The 9,653-nt window shown below is 45.6% G+C and overlaps 1 pseudogene across 1 annotated transcript; it reads right to left on the bottom strand.

Moving 5' to 3' along the window:
* Nucleotides 1-1,214: 1,214 nt before the first annotated feature.
* On the bottom strand, nt 1,215-1,569 carry LOC308546629 (proteasome assembly chaperone 3 pseudogene; annotated as a pseudogene). Its single transcript has one exon. The product of its transcript is annotated as a proteasome assembly chaperone 3 pseudogene (transcript).
* Between the last annotated feature and the right edge of the window lie 8,084 nt (nt 1,570-9,653).

Genomic DNA, 9,653 nt, shown 5'->3' with positions numbered 1-9,653 from the left:
CTCAAGGAGCTCACATTTTCCTTTCTGCAGGAAATGAATGCAGTGTGATACCTAATAAAATCTACTTAGCAACAATAGGTTAAAGTTTGGCTCCTCCTGCAGAAGAGTTAAGTCTTGTCTGCTTTCAGCACCACTTTCCCTGTGGTACTTAGCCAGACTTGTTAAAGATTATCAGAGCAATTGGTTTGCAAGCTGCCCCTGATAACCCTGGCTCTAGCCTCAGAGGTGACCTTTCTCCATGCTGGATTATTTATTTGTATCCTGCAACCTCACTAGGGAAGTGTGTTTTTGCCTCCAAATAAAGATTACTGTCTCCCATTATGACCTCAAAATATTTCCCTGCATATGGCTCTCCACTGGGATATTTGCTAAAGTTTGCTTACTTTTTATTTTAGTTGCTTGAGATTGTTTCATTCCTAAAGTGCCAGAGGCATCTCTTTGGGGATTGACTGTACCCAGTAAATAAGTTAAACAATATATGCCAAAACAGTGGGTGTAATTTTCAAAGATAAGTTCCAGTAGTCTTAGGAACAATGGATAATAGCACTGACCAAGGTAAAGAGGACAGAATATATTTTAGGATTTGGAACTAGTGTTGCTTAGTGGTTAGGATCATGGCCATTGTCAGGCCTGACCTGGGTTTAGATATCAGCTCTATCATAGCAGTGTGATTTTGAAGAACCAGGTAACCTTGCAAGCTTCAGTTTCATTAACTGGATTATAGTAGTTACATCAGGGGGGTGCTGTATTATGTGTATGCTTGACACAGTGAATGTTCATTACATAGTAGTTATTCATATATTATTTAAAAATTTAATCACAATATATAGTAATACTTCTTTTTTTGGTAGGGGGTAGGTTATGAACTTATTTTTAATATGAAAACAGTTTCCTCCAATAGTTGGTACTATACATTGAGGGCCATGACTCATCCTTTCAATTCTCAAATATACACAAGTACTTAGGCCCTGGTGAGAACCATTCATGACTCTTACAACATGATTCTACATCCTCCCTCCATCCATGGATGGTGTCAGAAGCGAAAAAAAAGTCTGCGAGAGACATGCACATCTCTTCTGGCTTCCAGAACTAGAGCCAGAGGAAGCTCCTCCTTCTGACTGACTGCAGGAAGGTCTTCAATCAAGAGGGTGTCTGAGTTTCCACTTGGCTCTGCTGAGCTACAGCTGTGGCTGCTAACTCCAGGGTCACCACACCTAGCATATTTGAATCACCTCCTTCAAGGCCTTCAGCCCCTCCATGCTTCTGTCCTTCACGGCCATAGCAAGGAGGACTGCACCATTTCCAGCTTCTTGAGACACAAACATTACCATGTTTTTGAAAAGAAGTCAATGAGAGACTCATCCTGCCTGAGAACTTTAGTAGTGAGCACAGGTTTGCTGATTCACTGGCCACATTGTTGGGCTCCAGGGAAACCAGGGAACCCATCTTCCCCAACTGGTTTACCACCACCAGAATGTGACTGCTGAAGGCTATGCAGACCACCTGGGTGGGGACCCAAGGCACCACTTCAGTCTTCTGTGTTGATGTCACCAAGGGTTTTTCTTCCATGGCTGGGTCTCTTCAATGGCACCTGGAATTTTCTGGATTCCTTGATTAGACACACTTATACTGACAGTCCTGCAAGACTGAATGTGACTATTATCAGCAAGTAAAACTGCTTTGTAAAAATCATAAAACACAGCATGAATGTGCATGTACCTTCATAACTATAATAAAGATATTGACAATCTCCAGACACTGGATCCATCATTACTTCTCTCTTTCAGAAGTGGCTATTGAAGGCAACTTCAAGGGACTTCCATGGGTCCTTGCTCCACTTCTTACTCTGGAGAAAGCAGAGAGTAGAGTAAGGCCTTTGCAGTGCTTAGAGGAGAGTGAGCTTGCTGTTTTTCACATATATAATTGCTACTGAACAATGGTAAGAAGGACATTGATTTTTGTGGATTTTCTGGTAATGTGTGGGCTTCCAAAAGTTTCTATCAGCCTAAAATAATCCTGAATTTCTTCAGATGCTTCTGGATTTTGTGTTTTGTTTTTCTGGGGTCTCAGAAATGAAGTATGTTGCATGTGAAGGTATAGTTTAGGTCAGTGGGAAATCTTCCATCAGACTAAGATAATAGAGATGAGTGTGCAAAGGCACCTTGCTTGATCAGACTTTCTCTGCAGAAGTATAACTCTGTTAAAATAATGTAAGCATTAATAATATAGTATCACTCCTTAACTAACTATAGCTGCAAGTTATTCACTTAGAGTGAAGAAAGTATTTGAAGCAAAATTTACAGAAATCTATAATTTTTTTGAGGCTTATGTTATTTCCCTGGGTATTTATTTCCCAGACCATTCTTCTCTTCTTTGATCAGGAGCCCCTTGCTGACTTTGTTAGAGTAGATAGCTAGATATTAATGAAGGAAGGGAGCAAAGGAAATCAGACATTATAAAGCATAATAAACTAGACAGCATGAGCTTATTTCATTAGGAAGTTACAGCTTCACACACTGCCAACAACATCCCCTGCCCTCAGGACCCAAGCCCCCTAAGTGGGCATACCAAGGGAGGAATAAAAACAGAAAAATTCTTCTGCTGGATGCATGTTCTGTAGAAGCCAAGAAGGCCACTATAGAGACCTGTCTAGTCCAGGAAAAAGATTGGATTGGATAAGGGACACAGTACCCCAGAAGATCTTGGAAATAGATTGGTTAGAGGGTGGACCAATCAGAAGCCCAAAAAAGCTTGGGAAGTTGATTGGTTAGTTTGAAAAAGTTCCTGGTTTGTCCTAAGCCAGAGATAACATAATCAGCCTAAGGAAGAAGCTGTCTCTCTATCTCTTTCTCCCACCCCCTTCTTTGTAACATAGGCTTGCTGCCTTCCTTCACACATTTAGTATCAACCATGTGGCCCTAGCAGCAGCTAAGACCAAGTGTGGGCCTGGGCATAGCACCAACCTGAGTGCAACTGGGAACAGACTAAGCTAGCAATATGGGGACAAGCTGAACTGGACTGAACAAATGGCACAGAACTTTTGGACCTTGTCCTTTGTACTGGTCTTGATAAAGACAAGATTGGACTTCTTCCATGATGGGATGGATGGAGGTAGAACACTGGGAACCCAGGGGCAGTCCTTTGATTTTGCTTCTACAATGAATCTTACCAGGAAACTTCAATCTCTCATGCATGAGTCTACCAGAATGCTTTCCTTGCAACTCCTTGAGAGAACATGATTACCACCACCAAAACTTGACAGTTTTTATCTGCATTGAGCAGATCTTGACTACATTTTGAAGTTCTTTGAAGTGTGTCTGGGTTTGAGTCAAATAGATCTGTCTACTTACTATAAAAATGACAACAACAGTAACAAAACAAAAAATATCTCCATCACCTTTTATTTCAGGTACATGAGAAAAGTATAAAACATATTGCCTCAATCTATTCTTTTTTACCCCATAGGCATAACACCTTCAAATGGTTTGTTATCTTTCTGGAAAAAAATTTAACCTCCCACTGCATTTTCCCCCACTGTGCATCTATATCTATAAACACACACCCACACCCTAACCATTACACAAAAATAACACAGAACTTTAGTCTTTTCTGGCATTTTTTAAACGCGTTAAGGTAAGAAATTATTTAAACTTGTGAAGAATTTCTGTGAGTTTATTTTAGCCAAACTGTCAACAATTGCTGGGAAGCCTAAACCTCAACAGATTGAGATAATGCTCTGGAGATTGGCAGTTCTGCGCTTTGTTTTATGCATTACGATCAAAAGAGGAGACTTAGGTGGGTTACATGAAATCCATTGGTTATAGATTAGGGAGGTAGGAAAAAGCAAAGTGGGGCAACCTCTGGGACTGGATAAAAAGTAAAATGATAAACATATACTTCTTTTACTTAGGTGGGTACAAGATAGTTAACAGTCAACAATTAACATGATAACAATGAGAGGATTTGTAGTCTCCACAGAGCAGTACCTATGCTTTGAGGAGTCTGGAAAAAGGAAAATTACTTTGACATTCCAATGATATGTTATCATAAATGCAAAAAGACAATAGAAAGGCTCAGTTAAGGTAAAGATTGACCTTTGTCAGAGAAGATACCAACCTAGGACATGACTACCAGCCATAAACTTTTTGTTAAAAGGTTTTAATTTCAGATCATCTTTTATGGTTATTTTAGTTCTCTGAGCTTGCAAGGCCACCATGCAGGCCTTCCTTGAGCATGTGGCCCCTTTTTGTCCACAAATGTATAGGGTTTAGATTATAGTTTTAATGAAGAAATTGTTTCTGAAGGTTGCACGGTCATTTCTACTGATGCAAGTCAGCAACTTGTTGGATGGAGACAGATTTTTTTTTTTTTTTTTAAATTCAGAAAGTTATCTTTGGTAGGTTTCAAGTTTTTCTCTTCTGGAGTCCTTATTAGTTTAAATCACTTCCAAGTTTCTAAAAAAAAATTAAAATCCTGCTGTATGAAAAACATACGATTTTAGAAGCAAGTGAAAAAGAAAAGTTCCTGTATTTGTCTCCAAAGACAGATATTCTATACATCTGGCCAACTCCACCATGGTTGCATTGATTCTAGTATTTTCCTGGGAGGAATGGCAGAAATGAGAATAAGTCATGATTTAGATAAAGTCCTTATTAACAAGCCCAATTGGCTTCTTCAAGGCATTGGAGGAGAAAGTCTAAGGGCAACATCTTGATTAAGTATATTTAACTGGTAAGGGAAAACTCAGTCTAAAATGGCCCACAGTTCCCCCTTCCCCACTGGGGCTTCCCCTTCCTGCACCCTGCCACTTTCTTACATACACCAAACTAGACAGGTTAGCCCTGCACTCCTACCACAAAGTAGGCGGAAGCATGTACAGTATATAACTTTTTGCCTGATTGTGCTTGGGGCTCAGACTTTGGACTTAGAGTCCTCTGGGCCCTCCGGCATACAATAAACCTCTTGAACCCCAAGCCTCTGAGTGTCACTTGGTCTTTTTGTAAGGTGAATCTCTCCAGTTCAGCAACATTTTTTGGTTCCCTGACAAGCCCAACTGGAGTCACAGAGGAGAAGACACTCCTTGCCCTGATTTGGCAGTCTCCGATCTGGCTGCCTCCACTCTGCCCTGCACTGCGGTCCCCACCGAACTCAAGGAGGTGAGGCAGGACAAGACCAGGACCAGGGCATCGGACATGGTAAGGTCCAGGGGCCCCAACAAAGTTAGGCCTGCCCGAGCGGGTGGAAGGGGAGCCTGATCACCTCCTAAGGACTTCTAGTGGTCTCCAGGTAGGGTTAACCAGGGAGGGAATGTAATAACCTCTGAATGACTGTGAAAATGACTGTGAGAGTGAATATGTCTATGATCCCACTGCTCTAGCCAAGGGAATGAGTGGGCCATAATGACATAACGGTGACTCAGTTTCAGCTGACCAGGCCTGGGGATTATACAGGAGCACCTTAGTCAAGGCCTGTCTAAGTCGCCTCAAGGCAGTGGTAGGACTGGCTTTTGAAAGGTCCCTCCAGGGACTCTCCCACCCTTTGTCTGTATGCAACACCGTACATGGGAACATAGGAGGACATCAGGGAAAGCCCGCTGTCCTAGACTGTATGCTGAAAAACTTTGAGAAGGGCCTTTTAGGGGACTATAGCAACAAAATGACTCCTAGCACTCTGCACTTTGTGTGAACCTGAATGGACCACCTTCGGGGTTGGTTGGCCTTCGGGGGAACTTTGGATGTCCCCACAATCTGCCACATCTGGCATGTTGTCACCAGAAACCCCGGACACCCAGACCAGTTTCCTTATATAGATTCCTGGTTAGAAATAGTGCAGACTCTCCCTCCTTGGGTACAGTTCTGCACCAAAAGGCAGGGAGAGGCTAAGGTCTTTGTTGCTCAGCCTGAAGGAAAATAGACCCCTCAAGATTTTGTGGGAGACCAAGAAGATGAGCCTCCCATCGGGCCACCCCCCTATCTCAGAAAGTCTCGAGAACCTCTGGACCCTCGGGTGCCAGATGTTAATACTTCACCACTGTGTGTGTCATCTCCACCCCAAGGAGGAGAAGGCCCTCCCACACCGGGATTGGCTGGGAGACTTCACCCACTCCAAGGAGCCCTCCAGATGCCATAAAGTCTCAAGAACCAGAGAGGCTGAATGACGATAGTACAGTGGAACCTGGTAACTCTGTGATGTACTACCAGCCCTTCTCCACCACTGACTTCCTCAATAGGAAGCATAACACCCTGCCATATTTCGAGAAGCCACATGCCATGATAGACCTCATGGAATCCCTCTTCCAGACACATCAGACAGCCTGGGAAGATTTCCAGCAGCTCCTCTGTACCCTGTTCAACACAGAAGAGAGGCATCGGATTATTAGGGGGGGGCATCAATACCTAGAAGATAATGCACCCACAGAGGTGAAAGATCTAGCAGGCTGGGCTCTAAGGGAAGCCCCCAAGGAGCACCCAAACTGGGATTTTACCACTGAGAAAGGCAAGGGCCACATCTGGTGCTACTAGGAGGCAATACTCCATGGAATTCAAAGGGGGGCAAAAAACCAATGAACATGGCCAAAATCTCCTCAGTAACACAACAGCCAGGGGAAACCACAGGGACTGTTATGAGAGGCTCTTCGAGGCATACCGGATCTACACGCCCTTTGATCCCAAGGCACCAGAGAGCCAGCAAATGGTCAACACTGCCTTCCTAGCACAGGCTGCCCCTGACATCTAGAGGAAACTCCAGAAACAGGAGGGTTTCACTGGCATAAATATCACTTCATTGATAGAAATAGCCAACAAAGTCTACATGAACAGAGAAGCTGCCACCGAGCAGGAAACTGACAAGATGAAGAAGAAAGTTAGCTTCCTAGCAGTGCCCTCAGAGAGGAGGGATCAAGAGGGGGGAAATTGACAGACCCCACTGGCAGCACACCAGTGTGCCTATTGCAAGGAGCCTGGGCACTGGAAAAATGAGTGTCCCAATAAAGGAAAACCTCAGAAACTTAGCAAATATCAAGGGGAGCCACAAGAAGGCAACCTTATTGGTTTAGCCAGCGTAGGCTCTGACTGAAGGGGGCCAAGTTTGATATTCCTTGGCCCCCACGAGCCCATGGTCATGATGAATGTCGGGGGCCAAAATGTGACTTTTATGGTAGACACCAGAGCAGAACACTTGGTTATCACTACACCTGTGCCCCCCCCGCCCCCCCGAAGGGAGGAAGACAACCACAATACTTGGATCAACCAGGAACCGGGCCATCCAGAAATCATTCTGCCAAGCTCGCTTGTGTGAACTCGGGGGCCATCGGTTAAGGCATGAGTTCCTATACATGCCTGAATGCCCCATCCCCCTCCTAGGCCTAAATCTCCTCTCTAAGCTAGGGGCCCAGATCACCTTTGGAGCAGGAGGGGCTACCACCCTGTAGCTACACCCCGGTAGTGAAGACTCTGCACCCCTCATTATGGCGGTCGTTACCCCAAGAGAGGAAGAGTGGAGGCTGTTCAGCACTCCGGAACAGAGTGAAACTCCCCCCTCCCCGGGTTCCGGGCAGAATCTTCTCTTGTCCAGGATGAAGATAATGCTCCTGACTTGCCCTCAACAGGGCCCCAGTGGTAGTTGAGCTAACACCCGGAGCTCACCTGCAGAGGCAAAGGCAGTATCCCATCCCCTGAGAGGCACCCTTGGGTATCCGAGACCACCTAGTCAAGCTCAGGGACTCTGGTATCTTGGTTGAATGCCAGTCAGCTTGGAACACTCCCCTGATGCCTGTCAAGAAACCCGGGGGTGGATACCTGCCAGTGCAGGACCTCCTGGCCATGAACAAAGTAACTGTCTCCTTGAATCCAGTGGTTCCAAACCCATACACCCTCCTCAGCCAGGTCCCTGGCACCGCCACATGGTTCACCTGCCTGGACCTAAAGGATGCCTTCTTCTGCCTTCAGCTCGCAAAATGGGCCAAAGAAGAAGGGGCTACCCTCACAGTACAGAGCTGGTGGCAACTACTGGATAGCTGCATCATAGTCCTGGTAACCCTCGGGCTTCACCTGGTATCTGAGTACCATCAGCTCACTCATCTTGGAAAAACTGCCCTGGTAGCCCTTCTGAAAAAACAGTATTACATCAGCCACCTGATGGTGCTGTGCCGAGCAGTAAGGGAATGGTGAGCTACCTGTGCCAGGAACAATGTGCATTCCATGCTTAGGCCCTCTCCTGGAGTCCAGAGAACAGGAAAGGCTCCTTTTGAGGACCTAGAGATAAATTTCACAAAGGTCCTGCCCAGTTGCAGGTACAAGTACCCCCTGGTTTTAGTTTGCACATACTCAGGAAGGGCCAAAGCATTTCCCACCAGGACTGAAAGAAGCAGAGAAGTCACAAAGGCCCTCCTACAGGAGGTCATCCCTACATTCAGCCTACTGCTGAGCATCCATAGTGACAACGGACTGGTCTTCGTAGCTGAAATCATCCAGACCCTGTTGAAGGCCCTCAGCATATCATGGAAACTCCACACTGCATATTGGCCTCAGAGCTCAGGGAAAGTAGAGTGCATGAACTATACCATTAAGGGAACATTAGCCAAATACAGCCAGGAAATCAGTCTCTCCTGGGTAGATCTACTGCCCTTGGCTCTGCTACGTACCTGTTGCATGCCTGGAAAGTTAGGCTTTTTCCCTTTTGAATTTGTATATGGAAGGCCTCCCCCAAGTTTAGGAAGCATCCTGGGAGACCTACATCAAGTAGGTGACCAAAGCCTGAAAGAACAACTCCAGGCCCTGGGAACTACCCTGTCAGAACTATAGCAATACACAGTTGAAAGGGCCCCCATCCCTCTAGGGACCCCAGTCCATCCATTCTGGTCTGGAGGCCTAGTATGTGTCAAGGACTGGTGAAAGGAACCCTTTGGGCCACATCGGACAGAACCCCACACTGTAGTTTTAACCACCACCACTGCTCTTAAAGTTACTGGTGTCACCCTGTGGGTCCATCATTCCAGAGTCAAGAAAGCCCAGGACATTCCTGAGGAGGAGTGCTCAGATGTTTGAAAAGCCAGCCCGGACCCAGGTGACCCCCTCAAGATCCAGCTGAGGTGGGCAGCTACCTGATGAGCACAGGAGACCTCTGGTTCCTGGTTTGCAGCCGTTTTCATCACCCTGATCCTTGGACTTGGACTTGCTGCAACTGCCCCTCCTAACTGGACCTTAAAATTTTGTCTCCTTCCTAACCACAGTCAAGGTCTTAGCTTCACAAGGGTATTTGCCACTAGATGACTTTAATGATGCCCTCTGAGGCTTGCCACCTCCAGGGCATCAAAGGGGGATATGATAAGGGAAAACTCAGTCTAAAATGACCTACAGTTGCCCCCCAGGGCTTCCACTTCCTGCACCTTCACACTTTCCCATGCAGGCCAAACTAGATAGCTTAGCCCCGCCTTCCTACCACAATGTAGGTGGAAGCATGTATGGTATATAACTCCTTGTCTGGTTGTGTTCAGGGCTTATACTTTGGACTTGGACTCCTCTGGGCCCATCGGCATAAAATAAACCTCCTGAATCCCAAGCCTCCGAGTGCCACTTGGTCTTTCCGTAAGGTGAACATCTCTGGTTCTGCAACATAACTAAAGTGAGAGTTGTGTATAAATATTATTATGTGTC

Source organism: Miniopterus schreibersii, assembly GCF_964146895.1.
Source record: "Miniopterus schreibersii genome assembly, chromosome: 1".
Lineage (NCBI taxonomy): Eukaryota > Metazoa > Chordata > Mammalia > Chiroptera > Miniopteridae > Miniopterus > Miniopterus schreibersii.
The sequence above is the reverse complement of the archived record's forward strand: the minus strand, read 5'-3'. Positions and strand labels throughout refer to the sequence as shown.